Below are 21,343 nucleotides of genomic sequence, written 5' to 3'. Positions count from 1 at the left end.
TAAGAGTATATTTCTACTACAAAAAGGAGTAGGCCTAATTAGAATAATAAAAAAATAAAATAAAATCCATGGCGCCTTAACAGTATATTTCTATTACAAAAAGGAGTAGATCTAATTAGAATAATAAAAAAAAAAAAATAAAATCCATGGTGCTAAAGCCCATGAAGGACCAAGACCGACCAGCCGACTGCTGGTCTCACGCCCACATGCCGAAGCAGAGGTGGACGATCATCCAACTAGTATGGAGGTATCGTGTGGTTAGCACGATGATCCCCCCAACCGTTATAGCTTGTTTGCGAAACCGGATTTTCGCTACCTATCATAGTTCCCCAAGTGCATCACGATGCTGGGTGGGAACCGGTCCCATACACTGGCCGAAATTTCATGAGAAAATTTCTTCCCCCATGAGGACTCGGAGCAGCGCGCATTCCGTAACGCGAGTCCTAGGCAGGATGCCTTAGACCGCGACGCCACGGCGCGAGACAAGTAGAATAATAGTAAGTGTCAAATCTAGAGAATCGTGTAGGCCCATTATCAAAAAGCTACAAATATAATGCCCATGGCTTGTTAGTATATTTTTTAATTAATAAACTTCCTCGTATGTAAGTCATTCTCGATTTTTGCAACAATTCCTGTCCATGGCAAATATCACTACTTTGTTTCATATTTACTATCTAAATTCATTTTTAAAATGATCAACAGAACACAAAGAACAATTGAAGGGCTCAGAGCCAAAGGCGACTAACCCACAATTACAAAATGAGTAAATAAGAGTTGATATTAAGAGGATCCTGGCAAAAATGATTGGATTCACAATTTATTTTAAATGGTCTACATTGAATAAACACAAAAAATATCATGAATCTATAATACCACTGTATAGTTTTGAAAAAAGGCTTAATAATGAACAATACAAAATTGTGGGTTGGTCGTCTTTGGCTCTGAGCCCTTCAATTGGGACAACATTTTAATTGTGCTTCAAAGTATTATATAGTTAAATAATTTCCATAACCTAGTTGAAGTTCTTGTACGCATCTCATGCCAGTCAAGAGTAATATGACGGCAGAATTGTATTGTAATCAGGTTCTGGAAACCATCGTTGAGTCATTTCAAAGACAGTTTGGCGGTGAATTAATTTTTCAAGACGATAATGCTAGGGCACACAGAGCAAGACGTGTGGATGAGTTTCTCGAGCGTGCTCATATTGGGAGAATGAAGTGGCCAGCATATTCACTTGATATGAACCCGATAGAGCATGTTTGGGCCAGGCTCAAAGTTGCCATTCGACAACGCAATCCTCCTGTACAGATTGCCCAAGACCTCCGAGAGGCCTCTGTTGAAGAGTGCGACCGTCTAGATCAACAGGTACTTGATGACCTTATAAGCAGCAGGCCAAGATGTATTGCTGCATTATCTCAAGCCCGAGTGGGTGTTACTGGTACTCTAAAAAATGTGGTTTTACGGCCAATTCATATCAAATTTAAATTTTGATGTGTCTCCATTAAATTATTCAATTTGTTCATTTTGTTGTTTTATGAAATTTTATTAGTTTAATTAATAAAAATTATAAAATAAATGCATGTTTTCAAACAATGTTACATTATTTTATTAGTTACGTTCAGTAATTTTAAGCAAAACTCGAAAGAAAAGGTGTAAAACACGAAAAATAGGGTGTTTCCAAACTTTTTGTGATGTGTGTATGTAGACTTATTTGTTATTATTATTTCGTAACGGTTTACTGTCTTGAACAAGTATTATTCTAATTTGATAAACATGTTTCTGAAACTTACTTACTGGCTTTTAAGGAACCCGGAAGTTCATTGCCGCCCTCACATAAGCCCGCCATTGGTCCCTATCCTGAGCAAGATTAATCCAGTCTCTACCATCATATCCTACCTCCCTCAAATCTATTTTAATATTATCTTCCCATCTACGTCTCGGCCTCCCCAAAGGTCTTTTGCCCTCCGGCCTCCCAACTAACACTCTATATGCATTTATGGATTCGCCCATTCGTGCTACATGTCCTGCCCATCTCAAACGTCTGGATTTTATGGTCCTAATTATGTCAGGTGAAGTATACAATTCGTGTAGCTCTGACTTGTTTAACTTTCTCCATTCTCCTGTAACTTCATCCCTCTTAGCCCCAAATATTTTCCTAAGAACCTTATTCTCAAACACCCATAATCTCTGTTCCTCTCTCAAAGTGAGAGTCCAAGTTTCACAACCATACAGAACAACCGGTAATATAACTGTTTTATAAATTCCAACTTTCAGATTTTTTGACAGAAGACTAGATGACAAAAGCTTCTCGACCGAATGATAACAGGCATTTCCCTTATTTATTCTGCGTTTAATTTCCTTCCGAGAGTCATTTATGTTTGTTACTGTTGCTCCAAGATATTTGAATTTTTCCACCTCTTCGAAGGATAAATCTCCAATTTTTATAGTTCCATTTCGTACTATATTCTGGTCACGAGACATAATCATATATTTAGTATGTTTCTGAAACAGGAATACAAAATTTGAGGGCCTGTTTAATAGTTTAAATGTCTATTTTATTACTTTACGAGCCTTTTTATATTTTACAGACTATCTTAGGTGTCTATAAGCTAGTGCACGTTTCTAGTGCCTTAATACCCCGGGTCTACTTATCCCTCAGAAACTTTTCATTCTAAATCCAGATATCGGTTCAAAGAAACATCTGTCCGAAAAGAGAGAAACAGTCGGCCCGTAATTTTTCTTGAAGTCATCTCAATCAAAAATAAGCCTCTCTACTTGTCTTATATTCATCTAATAGTCTCTTTTGAATTAGGCTTACGACGACAAGGAACCGAAATACTAAAATAGTTATTTACGTAACTAGGACAGAAAGTGATACTTTTGTTTACGCCGAGCCCGGAATTTCTAAACGAGTACGCGAAAGAAATTTTCATACTAGTTATGTGCAATATTTTTGGCGCACAACTACATTGAAATTCGATGTAAATTAATGAGCTTGTTAAATAAATCACAGACTACTGAGATTTTTGTAGGCTAGGAGTCACTCCTACTAGTACTACATTGACTTTATAGCACGTACAGTTATAACTAATAACTAGTAGGTAATATTTTGATATTAATAATATTATGATAGTTCTTTCTGAGAATTCTTTTACACTTTTACTGAGCGAGAGGAAGATCTGTTTTTTGCGTCAATCTATTAAGTGAATGTTGGTGGACAAGTTTCTGCAGAAAACCGGTCCTTCTCTCGCTCAGTAAAATTCTAATTAATTCTCAAAAAGAACTATCGTAATATTATTATTATCACAATATTACCAACTTTTACCTTATATTATGTTGCTCTGACAACTTTGCGGTAATCGAACGGAAAACTTAATTGTAACAATGTTTTTTCCGTAGTGTACAGCAAAGAAGAACATTCTAACCAACAATGTGTTATGAAACACAGCAGTTTCTATGTAAGTGTGCTAAAAAAATAACTTTCACAGGCGCTTTGTTTACCAAAAATGTCACCAGATTTACCGGGATTCCAATTAGCTACGGTTTATTTTGTGACAAATAAACAAGAAAAGCAGAAAGAAACTCTGATGTAATTCTGAACACAAATTAGGTTAATATATCAACAGCTTGACACACATTTAGTCTGAAAGAATTTTGGTTTTTGTAAGCAACCGTTGACATTGTCGACGGTGACATCTCATGTTAAAACATTTCGGAAACTAGTGTTCTATACCCCTCCACCCCTAACCTTCGCCGTCCTCTTCTACCTGGCATTCAGTACATGCTGGTTGCTCCTTTTCACCTTGAACCTCCCTCGACCGCCAGCTCAGTGTATGTGTGTGGGCTAACTTACGGAAAAAGTTCCGTTGGAATTTTGAATAATATCCTGCAAGGAGCAACCGAACTGGAAAAATTAGTACTGACCAGTTACTAATCCAAACAATGTTGCCATGTTTTGTTGTGCCCTTAACTGGAACAATAAAATTGAAGTAGTACAATTTTGATGCCAATGAAAGAATTTGAGGTAAAAAAAAAATAAAATAAATGTGCGATTCTCGTATCTCTAAAGACACTTTAGCACTGACAGAATGGCTATGTGAGCGCCAAGGTGGTGGAACGCTTGTCTCACTTCTAAGCACACGGTATCACTCTATTACAGAACTTGAAGAAATGTATGTGGGAAAAGTTGAAAGCATGAAAGGACAGGAACTTATAGTCAAGAAAGAACTACATTTCACGAACCGCAAATCATTCGGTCATTGATCTATGCCGCACGTCTAGCAACAGCATGATCTTTCATAGTTATAAAAAATCTTACCTACGTAAATAATAAAAATAATAATAATAATAATAATAATAATATTTACTTACTTACAAATGGCTTTTAAAGAACCCGAAGGTTCATTGCCGCCCTCACATAAGCCCGCCAGCGGTCCCTATCCTGTGTAAGATTCATCCAGTCTCTATCATCATATCCCACCTCCCTCAAATCCATTTTAATATTATCCTCCCATCTACGTCTCGGCCTCCCTAAAGGTCTTTTTCCCTCCGGTCTCCCAACTAACACTATATATGCATTTCTGGATTCGCCCATACGTGCTACATGCCCTGCCCATCTCAAACGTCTGGATTTAATGTTCCTAATTATGTCAGGTGAAGAATACAATGCGTGCAGTTCTGCGTTGTGTAACTTTCTCCATTCTCCTGTAACTTCATCCCGCTTAGTCCCAAATATTTTCCTAAGCACCTTATTCTCAAACACCATTAACCTATGTTCCTCTCTCAGAGTGAGAGTCCAAGTTTCACAACCACACAGAAGAACCGGTAATATAACTGTTTTATAAATTCTAACTTTCAGATTTTTGGACAGCAGACTGGATGATAAGAGCTTCTCAACCGAATAATAACACGCATTTCCCATATTTATTCTGCGTTTAATTTCCTCCCGACTGTCATTTATATTTGTTACTGTTGCTCCAAGATATTTGAATTTTTCCACCTCTTCGAAGGATAAATCTCCAATTTTTATATTTCCATTTCGTACAATATTCTGGTCACGAGACATAATCATATACTTTGTCTTTTCGGGATTTACTTCCAACCCTATCGCTTTACTTGCTTCAAGTAAAATTTCCGTGTTTTCCCTAATCGTTTGTGGATTTTCTCCTAACATATTCACGTCATCCGCATAGACAAGAAGCTGATGTAACCCGTTCAATTCCAAACCCTACCTGTTATCCTGAACTTTCCTAATGGCATATTCTAAAGCGAAGTTAGAAAGTAAAGGTGATAGTGCATCTCCCTGCTTTAGCCCGCAGTGAATTGGAAAAGCATCAGATAGAAACTGACCTATACGGACTCTGCTGTATGTTTCACTGAGACACATTTTAATTAATCGAACTAGTTTCTTGGGAATACCAAATTCAATAAGAATATCATATAATACTTCCCTCTTAACCGAGTCATATGCCTTTTTGAAATCTATGAATAACTGATGTACTGTACCCTTATACTCCCATTTGTTCTCCATTATCTGTCGAATACAAAAAATCTGATCAATAGTCGATCTATTACGCCGAAAACCGCACTGATGATCCCCAATAATTTCATCTACGTACGGAGTTAATCTTCTCAAAAGGTTATTGGACAAAGTTTTGTACGACGTCAACAAAAGTGATATTCCTCGAAAGTTACCACAGTTGGTTTTGTCCCCCTTTTTAAAAATAGGTACAATTATGAACTCCTTCCATTATTCTGGTACAATTTCCTTTTCCCAAATAGCAAGTACAAGTTTATAAATTTCGCTATATAATGCACTTCCACCCTCTTGTATTAACTCTGCTGGAATTTGATCAATACCTTGACTTGACTTTTTCAGATTTTCTATCGCAATTTCGACTTCTGAGAGCGTGTGTTCGGGTATAAATGGCTCAGCAGTTTGTATTTCAATTTCGTCCTGATCAATATAATAATAATAATAATAATAATAATAATAATAATAATAATAATAATAATAATAATAATAAATTTTGCTAGAAATATGCAATAGAAAGAAACTGTAGATATAATTTAACATGGATAAGCTTTTTTTCCCCCCGCCATCTTACAGAGTTTGGTTCCAAAAAGTGGTATCACCTGTTATCTCATTTTCGAATTTTTTGGAGTTGGTACATTTTGTAAATGAGGCTTCTTAAATAGAATTGAGGGAGACTTGAAACTATAATTATTGAGCCAGAGTTCGCAAAACAACATCAACAATCACACTGATAACCTTATGGTAGGTCTAAAAAAAAGATTTAATTTTTGACAGCAAAGATATTAACCATCCCACTCATAATCATATTGCAAGTCTAAAATGTGGTTGAATTTTTCACTGGAAATACCTTATATAACATAAAATAAGTTTGTCGAATTGTATTCTTCACCTGACATAATTAGGAACATTAAATCCAGACGTTTGAGATGTGAATGGAATGTTGCACGTATTGGCGAATCCAGAAATGCATATAGAGTGTTAGTTGGGAGGGAAAAAGACCTTTGGGGAGGCCGAGACGTAGATGAGAGGATTAATGTTTTTTAGGGAGGTGGGATATGATGATATAGACTGGATTAATCTTGCACAGGATAGGGACCGATGGCGAGCTTATGTGAGGGCGGCAATGAACCTGCGGGTTCTTTAAAAGCCATTTGTAAGCATTGTAAAATAAGTTTGTATTATTTTTTATTTACATATTAAATTCAAAAGCTGAAAATGAAATTTAATATCGCTGTCAATTTAGTAATAATAATAAAATAATCCGTGGCGCTACAGCCCGTGAAGGGCCTAGACCGACCAGCCGGCTGCTGGCCTCACGCCCACATGCCGAAGCAAAGGGTGGACGATCATCCAACCAGAACGGAGGTATCGTGTGGTTAGCACGATGATCCCCCCAGCCGTTATAGCTGGTATTCGCAACCGGATTTCGCTACCTATCGTAGCTCCCCAAGTGCATCACGATGCTGGGTGAGCACCGGTCCCATATACTGGCCGAAATTTCATGAGAAAATTTCTTCCCCCATGAGGACTCGAATCAGCGCGCATTCCGTAACGCGAGTCCTAGGCAGGATGCCTTAGACCGGGACGCCACGGCGCGGGACGGTCAATTTAGTAACGATGTTTAATTCAGTTAACTGTAGCAGGCTAACTTTCGATGAATATCACTTTTATTGATGTCGTACAAAATTTTGTCCAATATTATTTTGAGAAGATTAACTCCATATGTAGATTAAATTATTGAGGATCAGCAATGTGGTTTCAAGCGTAATAGATCAACTATTTATTAGATTTTTTTTATTCGACGTAGGCTATACTGGAGAAAAAATGGGAGTACAAGACCACAGTACGTCAGTTATTCATAGATATCAGAAAGGTATATGACTCGGTTAAGAGAGAAGTTTTATATAACATTCTTATTGAATTTGGTACTCCCAAGAAACCAGTTCGATTAATTAAAACGTGTCTCAATGAAACGTAGAGCAGAGTTTGTATAGGCCAGTTGCTGTCGATGCTTTTCCAATTCACTGCTGCCTAAAGCAATGAGATGCATTATCATATTTAGTTTTTAACTTTGCTCTAGAATAGACCTATGCCATTAGGAAAGTCCAGAAAAACAGAGAGGCTTTGGAATTAAACGGATTACATCAGTTACTTGTTTATGCGAATGACGTGACTATGTTAGGAGAAAATCCACCAACAATTAAGGAAAACACGGGAATTTTAATTGAAGCAAGTAAAGGGATAAGTTTGGAAGTAAATGACCAAAGAAACAAAGTATATGATTGTGTCTCGTAACCAGAACACAGTACGAATTGGAAAAATAAAAATTGGAAATTTATTCCTTGAAAAAGTGGAAAAATTCAAGTATCTTGGAGCAACAGTAACACTCGAGAGAAAATTAATCACAGAAAAAATATGGGAAATGCTTGTTCGTTTGAGAAGCTTTTGTCTTCTAGTCTTCTTTGAAAAAAACTGAAAAGTTATAATTTATAAAACGGTTATATTACCGGTTGTTCTGTACGGTTGTGAACTGAGACACTCACTTTGAGAGAAGAACAAAGGTTAAGAGTGTTCGAGAATAAGGTGTTTAGGAAAATATTTGGGACTAAAAGGGATGAAGTTACAGAATTGCACGCATTGAATTCTTCATCTAACATAATTAGGAACATTAAGTCCAGACGTTTGAGATGGGCAGGGCATGTAGCACGTATGGATGAAACCAGAAATGTGTATGGAATGTTTGTTGGGAGACCTGAGGGAAAAAGACTTTTGAGGAGGCCGAGAGGTAGATGAGAGGATAATATTAAAATGTTTGAGGGAATTGGGATATGATACTATGGACTCGATTAATGTTGCTCAGGATAGGGACCGAAGGCGGGCTTATATGAGGATTGCTATGAACCTCTGGATTCTCAAAAAAACATTTGTAAGTAAGTTTAATTCACTACTATTAAATGTTTAATGAGTAAAATATAAATATCAGCCTAAATTATACAAAACAATTTTGAGGTTCATCTAAATGAATTACTGTGAGCATTGGTGTATGGTAATGAGAAAGTCCCTACCATATCATGTAACGCTGTTTAATTTAAAGTTTTGCTAAATGTATGATGATGCACTTCTAAAATATGCATATATTATCTGTGTTTGTTTTGAATGATGAAGCTACTTCTGGGGCAGAGGGTAGGCCTACGTGCATTGCAGCTGTCTGCAGCAAGAGCAATGAATTGCAAGTAAACAACGAGCGGGTCGTCCCAGCTCAGCATCGCAGGGATGACACTGGCGACGGCCTCACCTGGCCCACTGCCCCGGAAACCTCTAGAGGTAAGGGGGGACGTACTGCGGAAATCAGAGCACCGCAGTATCACATTGACGTACGAGATCCTCGTGAGTCCTACTAGCTTTCACGATAGTTCATTTGTGAAGGTTTATTTATACACTTAAATGCTGGAAGAAAACAACCATTATGACATGCATTTCTTTTTGGTTCTTAATTTGCCGTCAGGGTGACAAAAAATGAAATAAAGGAGGAATTGTTATGTTATATACCGGTTGCCAAGTTCTGTTCATTGAATTGATAGAAAAGGAAATTAATTCTCTGTATTTTTTTATTTTCAAAAAGGGGGCAAATGAATAGGGTGCAGGAGAAGATCAGGACAAGTAGAGAAGTGAGGTAAAGAGGGAAGCAGGAGAAGATCAGGACAAGTAGATAAGTGACGTAAAGAGGAAAGCAGGAAAAGATCAGGACATGTAGAGAAGTGGCGTAAAGACGGAAGCAGGAGAAGATCAGGACAAGTAGAGAAGTGACGTAAAGAGGAAAGCAGGAGAAGATCAGGACAAGTAGAGAAGTGGCGTAAAGAGGAAAGCAGGAGAAGATCAGGACAAGTAGAGAAGTGACGTAAAGAGGGAAGCAGGAGAAGATCAGGACAAGTAGAGAAGTGAGGTAAAGAGGGAAGCAGGAGAAGATGATAATAGTAATAATAATAATAATAATAATAATAATAATAATAATAATAATAATAATAATAATTATTATTATTATTATTATTATTATTATTTATTTTAGCTGGCAGAGTTAAGGCCGTAAGGCCTTCTCTTCCACTCAACCAGCAAAAAGAGTATATACATATGCATGAACTTACAAAGAATTCAACAATTTGATTTAGATGAGAGTTACATGTATACAAGAGTTATTTACGAATTAAACAACAAAATACTATGAACTATTAATTAAACACTGAAATAAACTGTGTAGCAGAATTAAGCTAAAATACATAGAGTGTTAATATATTTCAAATAATATTAGATAATAGAAAGAGATTATTATGAGACAATTTTGAAAATACAGCACAATCAGGATGATGTCTAAAAGAAAGAAGTAACAATGTAGTCAGTGATAGTTTAAATCAGTATGATTGGAGTGAAGTGCTAATAAGGTTATCTTTTAAGCTGTTCTTAAAGGTGTTTATTGTCTTGCAGCCCCTAATACTTTGTGACAAGGAATTCCATTGACGCGAGGTGGATACTGTAAAAGATGATGAATAACAAGATGTTCTATGAAGAGGTATACTTAGCGTGCCACAGATAAGTGATCTGGTATTTACGTCGTGGTTAGAGTATAGATAAGAGAAACGAGACGAAAGGTAATTTGGTATTGAGGTGTGCAGAATTCGAAAGAGTAAAGACAAAGAGTGTAAAGTTCTGCGTTCTTTAAGTCGGAGCCACGAAAGACTTGCGAAGGACGGTGATATGTGGTCATATCGTCGGATGTTGCACACGTACCTGACGCACATATTCTGAGCTCGCTGTAACTTGACTGACAGTTCAGAACTTAGATCACTTAACAAAACGTCACAATAATCGAAGTGCGGCATTACTAGGGTTTGTACTAGGGTAAGTTTTAGTTGCTGGGGCAAGAAGTTTCTCAAGCGACTCAAACAGTGAATGGAGGAACAGATTTTTTTTTACCGTTTCTTTAACTTGAAAATTCCAACTTAGACTATTATCAAAAAAGAAGCCAAGATTTTTTACGACAGGTGAATAAGGGATTAGCGTGTTGTTAAGGGTAACAACTGAAAGATTGCTGTTATTAAGGGAGTTAACTAAACGCTTATGTCCAATAATTATAGCTTGAGTCTTACTTGGATTAAGTGCGAGTCCGAAATTGGACAAGTAGAGAAGTGACGTAAAGAGGGAAGCAGGAGAAGATTAGGACAAGTAGAGAAGTGACGTAAAGAGGAAAGCAGGAGAAGATCAGGACAAGTAGAGAAGTGACGTAAAGAGGGAAGCAGGAGAAGATCAGGACAAGTAGAGAAGTGACGTAAAGAGGAAAGCAGGAGAAGATCAGGACAAGTAGAGAAGTGACGTAAAGAGGAAAGCAGGAGAAGATCAGGACAAGTAGAGAAGTGAAGTAAAGAGGGAAGCAGGAGAAGATCAGGACAAGTAGAGAAGTGACGTAAAGAGGGAAGCAGGAGAAGATCAGGACAAGTAGAAAAGTGACGTAAAGAGGGAAGCAGGAGAAGATCAGGACAAGTAGAGAAGTGAGGTAAAGAGGGAAGCAGGAGAAGATCAGGACAAGTAGAGAAGTGACGTAAAGAGGAAAGCAGGAGAAGATCAGGACAAGTAGAGAAGTGACGTAAAGAGGAAAGCAGGAGAAGATCAGGACAAGTAGAGAAGTGAAGTAAAGAAGCAGGAGAAGATCAGGACGAGTAGAGAAAGAGAAGAGAACGGGGAATTAGAAGATGTGTATTAGCAGAGGAAAGAGAAGAAGCGAAAGTAGAGGAGAAGAAAGATAAAGAGAAGGAGAGGTTGAGAACTTGCATTCCAATGTTTTACACTACAGTATCTTTTAAAAAATCTAAAAGGATAACCTAGCGAGAGTAGAGAAATCTTATTATGGAATGAGAGTAACAGAGTAATAGGCCTACATTTATTATTCCTGCTTAGGAGTTGTTTCGATGTGTCTATTTTGGTTATGCTCGAGATCGAACATGGATCCCTTTTGTAAGCAGACGTCAGCTGACTGAGCTACGAATGCTCCTGTGAATGACGGTGCAGCAGACATGATTGTATCGGCTGTTACATTATTCGTGATGGAGCTCGTGGCTGCAATAGTGACGGTGGTCATGATTTAATCCGTTGATCTGTGTCATTAGCCTGAGAGAACCTTAAGACTCACGATCGTCACCATGAGTAGTGTATTCTCTTCAGTCTTGAAGCAGTACTTGTAAAAAATTATAAAGTGCGGCGCCAAATTAAGCAATTCAAGCTTATGCAACACACATGCCAAGTTCCAACAAGATTTCCGCATCTGACAAGTGATTTTTAATTCGTGGAAAGTCCATTTCGATGTAGGCAAACTATAAGGGCTTGCAATTAATTTTTTTCTGCTGCGTTATTTTGTTGTTCCTTCGTTGTGGTTCAAATGGCAGCGTTTCTCATCATAAACCAAAGAAACCCGAATTTGATTCCTGGGATAAATATATTTTAATGTTTATCTCTCTTATGTCTATCCATTTGCCTTGCATTGGTCGAAGTACTCTATCATATTGAGCACACGACCACAGAGTCCCCGTAATTGTGAATAACAAGTAAGAATTATTATGAAAATACAGTGCGGTCTCGTCAAGCTTGATCCGAAGAACGCGGGCGGCAGCAAGCCTGTAAAGCGCGAGGAAAACGCGGCATTTTAGATCCGCAATCCCCGGCGTATTCCACTCATATAACTTTCACTAATCAATGCAATCACACAATCATCATTTTATTTCACTAGCCTGTGTTACAGTAGTTGCTAAAAGTGATGTCCATTTGCATTCAGACATTCCCGACACCTATTGATGAAATTTAAATTCACACACAAAAGTTCTTCTTCGTTATCCTTCAATTCTTATACTCGTATTTACTGTAAGCAGTAACATGAGCTGCTGCCAAGAAGTCAAAAGGAGAATAGCAATAGCAAAGGAAGTTTTTATTAGAAAAAGAAGCATCTTCTGCGGACCTCTGGAGAAAGAACTACACTCTAGCCTATAGGCCTACCAGATGTATTTGGAGCAGATCATAAGAAGGGTCTCGATGCATCTCATATTATCGCTGCGCTCCCATTGGTTGGCGAGTCATTACATAGCTGAGAGCGTTGTAGACACCAGCGCGTGCATATCCTGGTTACGAGACGGTATTCAGAGACGCGTCCACTACTACAGTTCTATTGCGTCTAGCATCTGTGCGGTGTATAGCAGACGACAGCAGTACAACTATAGTCCCGTCGCTCTAATTTCCGGCAGCCAATCACGTTGCCGGTCGGCTACATTTCAACGTGTGTGTCTTGTGAATCGCTTATGCATTTCCTAAGGCTCGATAAATATTTAATATAATCGCCCACCATTTTGGCTCTTTCGTTGGGTTCGCAGAAAGCACACGAGGACGTTATTTGCCGCTCAATTATTTGCTCAATTACAGTGCGTTTGATTTATTATTATAGGAGCTACGACATGATAATGTTTAACGGTGCGGCAAATAGATCCCTCGTCTGGTAGTTCGGCAACGAAAGAACAAAAATGGCGAACGATAGCACCTACCTAGACTTTATAGAGCCTTCACTTCCTAAGACGTAAGCAAAGAGGAGGAGTCACGCCGGGAATAACAGCGTCGCGACTGTAGTGACTGATGTAAGAAGGTATGTTCAAAAACACATTACTTTAATTTTCACTTTTCTTTATTTATATGAACGTAGTCGGTCACTTAATTCCTACACAGACATTTAGTATCGTGTGAACTGCGCTCTCTTCCATTTCGTTCCGTTGTTTATATCTGCTCCAAAGACACCTGGTATAGAGTGTAGTGAAGTGCTTTGTGTGGAGTGTAACATTGAATGGGGCAGAAACATGGACAATATGACGAAGTGAAGAGAAGCGAATAGAAGCATTTGAAATGTGGATATGGAGAAGAGTGGAGCGTGTGCAATGGACAGACAGAGTAACAAACGAAGCTGTGGTGGAAAGAGCGGGTGAAGAAAAAATGTTGCTGAAACAGATCAGGAAGAGAAAAAGGAATTCGCTGGGTCACTGGCTGAGAAGAAACTGCCTATTGAAGAATGGACTGAAAGCAATGGTGAACGGGAGAAGAGTTCGTGGCAGAAGAAGATATAGACGACATTAAGATGTCCACACCTGTGGAGTAACAGTCAGCGCGTCTGGGCTGCGAAACCAGGTGGCCCGGGTTCGAATCCCATTCGGGGCAAGTTACCTGGTTGAGGTTTTTTCCGGGGTTTTCCCTCAACCCAATACGAGCAAATGTTGGGTAACTTTCGGTGCTAGACCCCGGACTCATTTCACCGGCATTATCACCTTCATTTCATTCAGACGCTAAATAACCTAGGTGTTGATACGGCGTCGTAAAATAACCCAATAAAGAAAGAAAGAAAGACATTAAGATATATGGATCATAGCCTATGCGGAGACAGAGAGGAAGGCAGAAAATTGGAAAGATTAGAAGAATGCTGGGTTTGCAGTCAAAGATCGGCAGAAACCTATGAAAGTAATAATAATAATAATAATAATAATAATAATAATAATAATAATAATAATACTTACAAATGGCTTTTAAGGAACCCACAGATTCAATGCCGCCCTGACATAAGCCCGCCATCGGTCCCTATCCTGTGCAAAATTAATCCACTCTCTATCATCATATTCCACCTCCCTCAAATCCATTTTAATATTATCCTCCCATCTACGTCTCGGCCTCCTCAAAGGTATTTTTCCATCCGACCTCCCAACTAACACTCTATATGCATTTCTGGATTCGCCCATACGTGCTACATGCCCTGCCCATCTCAAACGTCTGGATTTAATGCTCCTAATTATGTCAGGTGAAGAATACAATGCATGCAGCTCTGCGTTGTGTAACTTTCTCCATTCTCCTTTAACTTCATCCCTTTTAGCTCCAGATATTTTCCTAAGAACCTTATTTTCAAACATCCTTAATCTGTTCCTCTCTCAAAGTGAGAGTCAAATTTTCACAGCCATACAGGACAAGCGGCAATATAATTGTTTTATAAATTCTTACTTTCAGATTTTGTGACAGCAGGCTAGATGACAATAGCTTTTCAACCGAATAATAAAACGCATTTCCCATATTTATTCTGCGTTTAATTTCCTCCCGAGTGTCTCTATATTTGTTACTGTTGTTCCAAGATATTTGAATTTTTCCACCTCTTCGAAAGATAAATCTCCAATTCTTATATTTCCATTTCGTATAATATTCTGGTCACAAGACATAATCATATAGGCCTACTTCTTCTTTTCGGGGTTTACTTCCAAACCTATCGCTTTACTTGCTTCAAGTAAAATTTCCGTGTTTTCCCTAATCGTTTGTGGATTTTCTCCTAACATATTCACGTCAGACGCACAGACAGAAGCTGATGTATAATATTAATAATGATAATAATAATAATAATAATAATAATAATAATAATAATAATAATAATAATAGTTGCGATGGATATTTTACATAAAAATTATTGACGGAAAAACACCGGGAATTCAACTTAGAAACACATATTGCGTTCATTGATTTGGACAAAGCATTTGATAGGGTGAAAAGAAATAAATTATTTATTAAATGTATTAGCCACAGACCATGTTCCACAACAACTTACAGCAAACATATATAATGTCTATAAAACGAATCTAATTGCAGTGAGGTGTGACAATAAATTATCGCATTAGACAGAAATTCATACAGGAGTAAGACAAGGCTGCGGCCTTTCAACGTTGCTATTTATTATATATATGTATCAAATAATTAGAGAATGGAAACAATTGCCTCATGGATATATATAACTCAATAGACATTTACAACTAGATTCATTACTTTTTGCAGACGATTTAGCTCTGGTGGCATCCTCAGAAGATGAATTACAACATTCAATTTTTAATCTTAACAAAATTGGAATTAAATATGATATCAATAAAGAAAAAACTAAAATTATGGCCTTCTGCGGAAAATACCCTGTACCTAGCAAAATATGTTTAGATTAAAAATATTAGAAAGGGTAAATTATTTTACATATCTCGGATATACATTATCTTTTTTCGATGAAGTAGACATTTCACAGAACATTTCTAAATACACCAAAAAATGGGAATAATTAACAACATTATGAAACCTTCCCTAGTACAAAGGCATACTAGAATTCGCCTATGCAAGACCTTGGCAATACCTGTACTTTGTTATGGCAGTGTGGCATGGACATTGAGGAAGAAAGACGAAAGCAGAATAACGGCTAATGAAATGAAATTTATGAGATATTCAGCGGGATATACGAAATGGGATCGCAAACGCAGTGAAGATGTAATGGAAGAATTACAACCAGAACCTGTAATTAATCACGTAAAACATTATCAAAACAACTGGATAAATCATCTGCATCGCAAGCGTAGAGATAGAATCCCAAAAATCATGCTCCACTATGTCCAAACGGGAAGAGATCTCTCGGTCGTCCAAAGAAGCGCTGGATTGAAAATTCAACTGTGAGATCGTAACAGGCCATTTGACCTAATACTTGAAGGGAATAATAATAATAATAATAATAATAATAATAATAATAATAATAATAATAATAATAATAATAATAACAGTATGTAAATTTGAGCCAACGTGACTGCGGAAGAGTGACTGAAAATCACTGTCAAGTGGACGAAGTTACCGCTATTCAATGAAGCTAAGGCGGTCTTATAAATCTCTTATGCATAACGAATATGTAAAGAGTTGAGATGTGGATTTGATTCGAGAAGTGCCGACTCATGTTACGAGGGAATGATATGCATTTATGCAGCGATACACAAACGTGTGCCCCTGTATCAGATATCCGTCTGTTCAACGTAAACAGAAATCTACATTCGAAGAGAAATTATAAAACAAACACCAACCTGCCAGGATCAGCTTATATTTATTTGCTTTTATTGACGCTATGTTCACTACAGCAGTTGCGAAGCATCGATGTGAAATCTCAGGTTAGCCAGCATTATGGATAGTTGCTTCTTAATTCATCGTTGTTAACACCTCATTGTACACTTGATAATTTAACATGTCTTTCCGAACTCTAGATGCTATGAGTTACCATATTTAAGGTCCATAATAATATTTTTTGTATTACTTTCTTAACATTATCTTTTTGTTTCTCCCTTATACTCTTCCATTTCCATTCTCTATCTTTTCTTTCTCATTTATGCCTATAGTGATAGTAGGAGGAAGAAGAATAAAGTGCATAAGATTTGCTGATGATACGTAGGGTGACCAGATTCACATCGATAAAAAATAGGATATAAAGCTTAAAAAAGGAGTATCAAATATAAGTTATATGGGTTTATTACCGTCAAAATTACTTATCAACAATCATGCATTAGGGTATTACATGAAATGGTATATAAAAGCTGACAAACGTTTTCGCCATGGATATGGCATCCTCAGGCCACATCAAAACGATAACACATGATGAACTCTTAAATTTTTTTGATTTAAGACAATCGTTAAAATGTGTTAAAAAATTGATATGATAGGCAGTTCAAATATATGCCATTTAAAATCATACTTACTTACTTACTTACAAATGGCTTTTAAGGAACCCGAAGGTTCATTGCCGCCCTCACATAAGCCCGCCATCGGTCCCTATCCTGTGCAAGATTAATCCAGTCTCTATCATCATATCCCACCTCCCTCAAATCCATTTTAATATTATCTTCCCATCTACGTCTCGGCCTGCCTAAAGGTCTTTTTCCCTCCGGCCTCCCAACTAACACTCTATATGCATTTCTGGATTCGCCCATACGTGCTACATGCCCTGCCCATCTCAAACGTCTGGATTTAATGTTCCTAATTATGTCAGGTGAAGAATACAATGCGTGCAGTTCTGTGTTGTGTAACTTTCTCCATTCTACTGTAACTTCATCCCGCTTAGCCCCAAATATTTTCCTAAGCACCTTATTCTCAAACACCCTTAACCTATGTTCCTCTCTCAGAGTGAGAGTCCAAGTTTCACAACCATACAGAAGAACCGGTAATATAACTGTTTTATAAATTCTAACTTTCTGATTTTTGGACAGCAGACTGGATGATAAGAGCTTCTCAACCGAATAATAACACGCATTTCCCATATTTATTCTGCGTTTAATTTCCTCCCGAGTGTCATTTATATTTGTTACTGTTGCTCCAAGATATTTGAATTTTTCCACCTCTTCGAAGGATAAATCTCCAATTTTTATATTTCCATTTCGTACAATATTCTGGTCAGAGACATAATCATATCATACATGTGACATAAAGTTTAAAACCATAAAAAACATAAAAAACGAGCAATGTGCTAATAGATAAGTGTACAAAAAATGGTTTTAAACTTTATGTCACATATACGATTTTAAATGGCATAGGTTTGAACTGTCTACCATATCAATTTTTTAACACATTTTAACGAATGTCTTAAACCAGGAAATTTTAAGTGTTCATCATGTGTTATCGTTTTCATGTGACCTGAAGATGCCATATTCATGGCGAAAACGTTTGTCAGCTTTTATGTACCATTTCATGTAATACCCTAATGCATGATTGTTGATAAGTAATTTGACGGCAATAAACCCATATATATTTGATACTTAGGCCTACATTACACTTATCGGCCCCAACATGCCTTTGAAATTAAAAAAGGAGGACAATGTTCGAAAAAAGAGGACAGAAGATATTATGTACTTAGATTTATTTATTTATTTATCTATTTATTTATTTAGTTATTTATTTGTACTTGGTTATTTAACGACGCTGTATCAACTACTGGATTATTTAGCGTCGATGTGATTGGTGATAGCGAGATGATATTTGGCGAGATAAGACCCAGGATTCGTCATGGATTACCTGAGATTTCCTTTATGGTTCGAAAAAACCTCGGAAAAAACCCAACCAAGTAATCAACCCAAGCCTTAGCCGACTGAGCTACTCCGGTGGCTATTTAGATTTAGACTGAGGCCTATATTGTACTTTAAATTATGTGAATATCTATTTTATTACAAACTATTTACAGTACAGATTTAGGCTTATATCATACTTAAAAGTATGTTAATATCTATTTTATTACAAAATAATTATGATGAAACTTAATAATGGTTTTACAGTTAGCTACATATGAAAGTCAAATTAAAGAGGACAGAAAGAGTATATTCCGTCGATTCTGCTGCCATCTACAGGCAAATTATTTGAAAAAGGCGTCAAATCAGATAACTTCAAAATGTCAGGCATACAAGTTACGAAAAGGAGAACATTTCTTGATTTTTAAAAATCCGCCAGGCTTTAAAAGGAGGACATGTCCGGACAAAAGAGGACGTCTGGTCACCCTAATGATATGGCGTTGTTATCAGAAGAGGAAATGATACTAAAAGATATGCTACTGGAGCTAAATGACAGCTGTGAGCAGTATGGAATGAAGATAAATGCAAATAAGACGAGCATGGCCATAGGAAGAAAAATATAGGAGATAACTTTCGAATTCTAAATGAGGGAGTAGAGCAAGTGGACAACTTCAAATACTTAGGGTACTTAGCAGTACTAACATGAGCTGCTGCCAGGAAATCAAAAGGAGGATAACAATGGCTAAGGAAGTTTTTAATAGAAAAGGGACCTCTGGAAGAAGAACTAAGGAAGAGACTAGTGAAGTGCTTTGTATGGAGTGTGACATTGTATGGGGCAGAAACATAGACATTACGACGAAGTGAAGAGAAGCGAATAGAAGCATTTGAAATGTGGATATGGAGAAGAATGGAACGTGTGAAGTGGACAGACAGAATAAGAAATGAAGCTGTGTTGGAAAGAGTGGGTGAAGAAAGAATGATACCGAAACTGATCAGGAAGAGGAAAAGGAACCGGTTGGGTCACTGGCTGAGAAGCAACTGTCTACTGAAGGATGCATTGGAAGGAATGGTGAACGGCAGAAGAGTTCGGGGTATAGTCCAGGTCAGCTTACTTCATACTCTAAGGGTGAAACCTAACCATTTTTCCCCCATTACTACATATGCTAGTGTATTGTGGTGATTTTCTAGTTTGCAGGTTGAATTTTCTTTTGCCAACTTCGTTTCGAATTTCGATACTGACAAATACTACAAATGGTAGTGATTTTGTAATTAGCATATTAGCAGCTCAGACAAATATCAACAATATTTGTTGGTACTGGAGTTCCATGAAATTGAAATTGTACTAGATTTCTGAACCTGTTAATGGAAGCTAGTGAAATTTGAACATACTAATAATTAATTAATATAAATATTAGTATTAATACAAAATAGTTATTTTATATGTTGCGTTGTGGTTATAATTTAAGACTATAGTCAGGTAAGTTTTCGGAGTTAGTACTAGGAATTTCATGTGGTCAAACAAAATACATTTTTAGGTTAGGTCTCATGAGTCAATTGTTTAGTCAAAGCAATGAATTTCGTATTGCCAGACAAAATACTTGACATGTTGATCCCTTTCTCGTATAGTTTGTCTACGAAAATATGTTACAAATTATTGAATTATTTAGAATAACCTTCCAACATAAAGTACGGTAAGTAAATAAGTTATTTAGTACGAAGGATCGTGTGATATCTGGTAACAGTTGGCAACACTGACAAGACAGCAATATTTGCTGTTTAGGAACTGTTCTTATGTGACCCTCACTATAGAAGAAGATATAAGATGATAGACGATATTAAGATTTATGGATCATAAGAGGAGACAAAGAGGAAGGCAGAAAACAGGAAAGACTGGAGAAAGCTGGGTTTGCAGTGAAAGATCTGCCCTTGGGCAGAACACCAAATGAATGAATGATAACTGCTGTTTATATCGAAATCTGTTTTATCACCTCATGTAACATGTATTTATGCAGGCTTGAATAGGTACATGTAGATACATACATAAGTAGTAATATTATTTATAACTTTCAGTACTTCCATCAACAGTTTGGAATTAATCTGTTGTATTACACTTGTTTGTAGGTCACCGTTCTGAATATTTACGAGTATATTGAGAACTGGAATGCGTTCTACATCCGTCAACACTAATTATTTCATTCTAAGATTATCAGACCGAAGAAAGGTATTACACATAAAATCGATGTTTAGCTCTCTCCAATGATGATAATTAATTAACTCTACAAGTAACATAGGTATTGCATCTAATTAGCATTAAGTATAAAGTGTTAATTAATGTCGTACAATAAATATATTCAAATTAAATAGATGAGTTGTAAAAATTATACGAATTACTTTCAAAATATTTGCCGAGGAGATTCACACGACGGGCTGGTAAGATTGGCTTATCTTCCAGAAGAAAGTAAGGGCTTATTTTATTTGTCGTAACTTCCAGATTGATTTTAAGCAGCTGTTCCTATCTTAGTTATGATAACAGCCCCACATTCTCATATATATATATATATCGTACAGCAGAGTTCGTATACGTCAGTTTCTGTCAGATCGTTTCCAATTCACTGTGGGCTAAAGCAAGGAGATGCACTATCACCTTTACTTTTTAACTTTGCTCTAGAGTATGTCATTAGGAAAGTCCAGGATAACAGAGAGGGTTTTTTTAATTGAATGGGTTACATCAGCTGCTTGTCTATGCAGATGACGTGAATAATATGTTAGGAGGAAATCCACAAACGATTAGGGAAAACACGGGAATTTTACTGGAAGCAAGTAAAGAGATAGGTTTGGAAGTAAATCCCGAAAGACAAAGTATATGATTATGTCTCGTGACGAGAATACTGTACGAAATGGAAACATAAAAATT

At 37.0% G+C, this 21,343-nt stretch overlaps 1 protein-coding gene across 6 annotated transcripts in view; it reads right to left on the bottom strand.

Moving 5' to 3' along the window:
- LOC138710867 (uncharacterized) overlaps positions 1-21,343 on the bottom strand; it is a 2,470,114-nt gene that overhangs the window by 445,794 nt on the left and 2,002,977 nt on the right. The window lies entirely within an intron of this gene.

The sequence above is a fragment of the Periplaneta americana genome, chromosome 12, assembly GCF_040183065.1.
Source record: "Periplaneta americana isolate PAMFEO1 chromosome 12, P.americana_PAMFEO1_priV1, whole genome shotgun sequence".
NCBI lineage: Eukaryota > Metazoa > Arthropoda > Insecta > Blattodea > Blattidae > Periplaneta > Periplaneta americana.
Note: the sequence above shows the minus strand (reverse complement) of the source record. Positions and strands in the feature narration are given on the sequence as shown.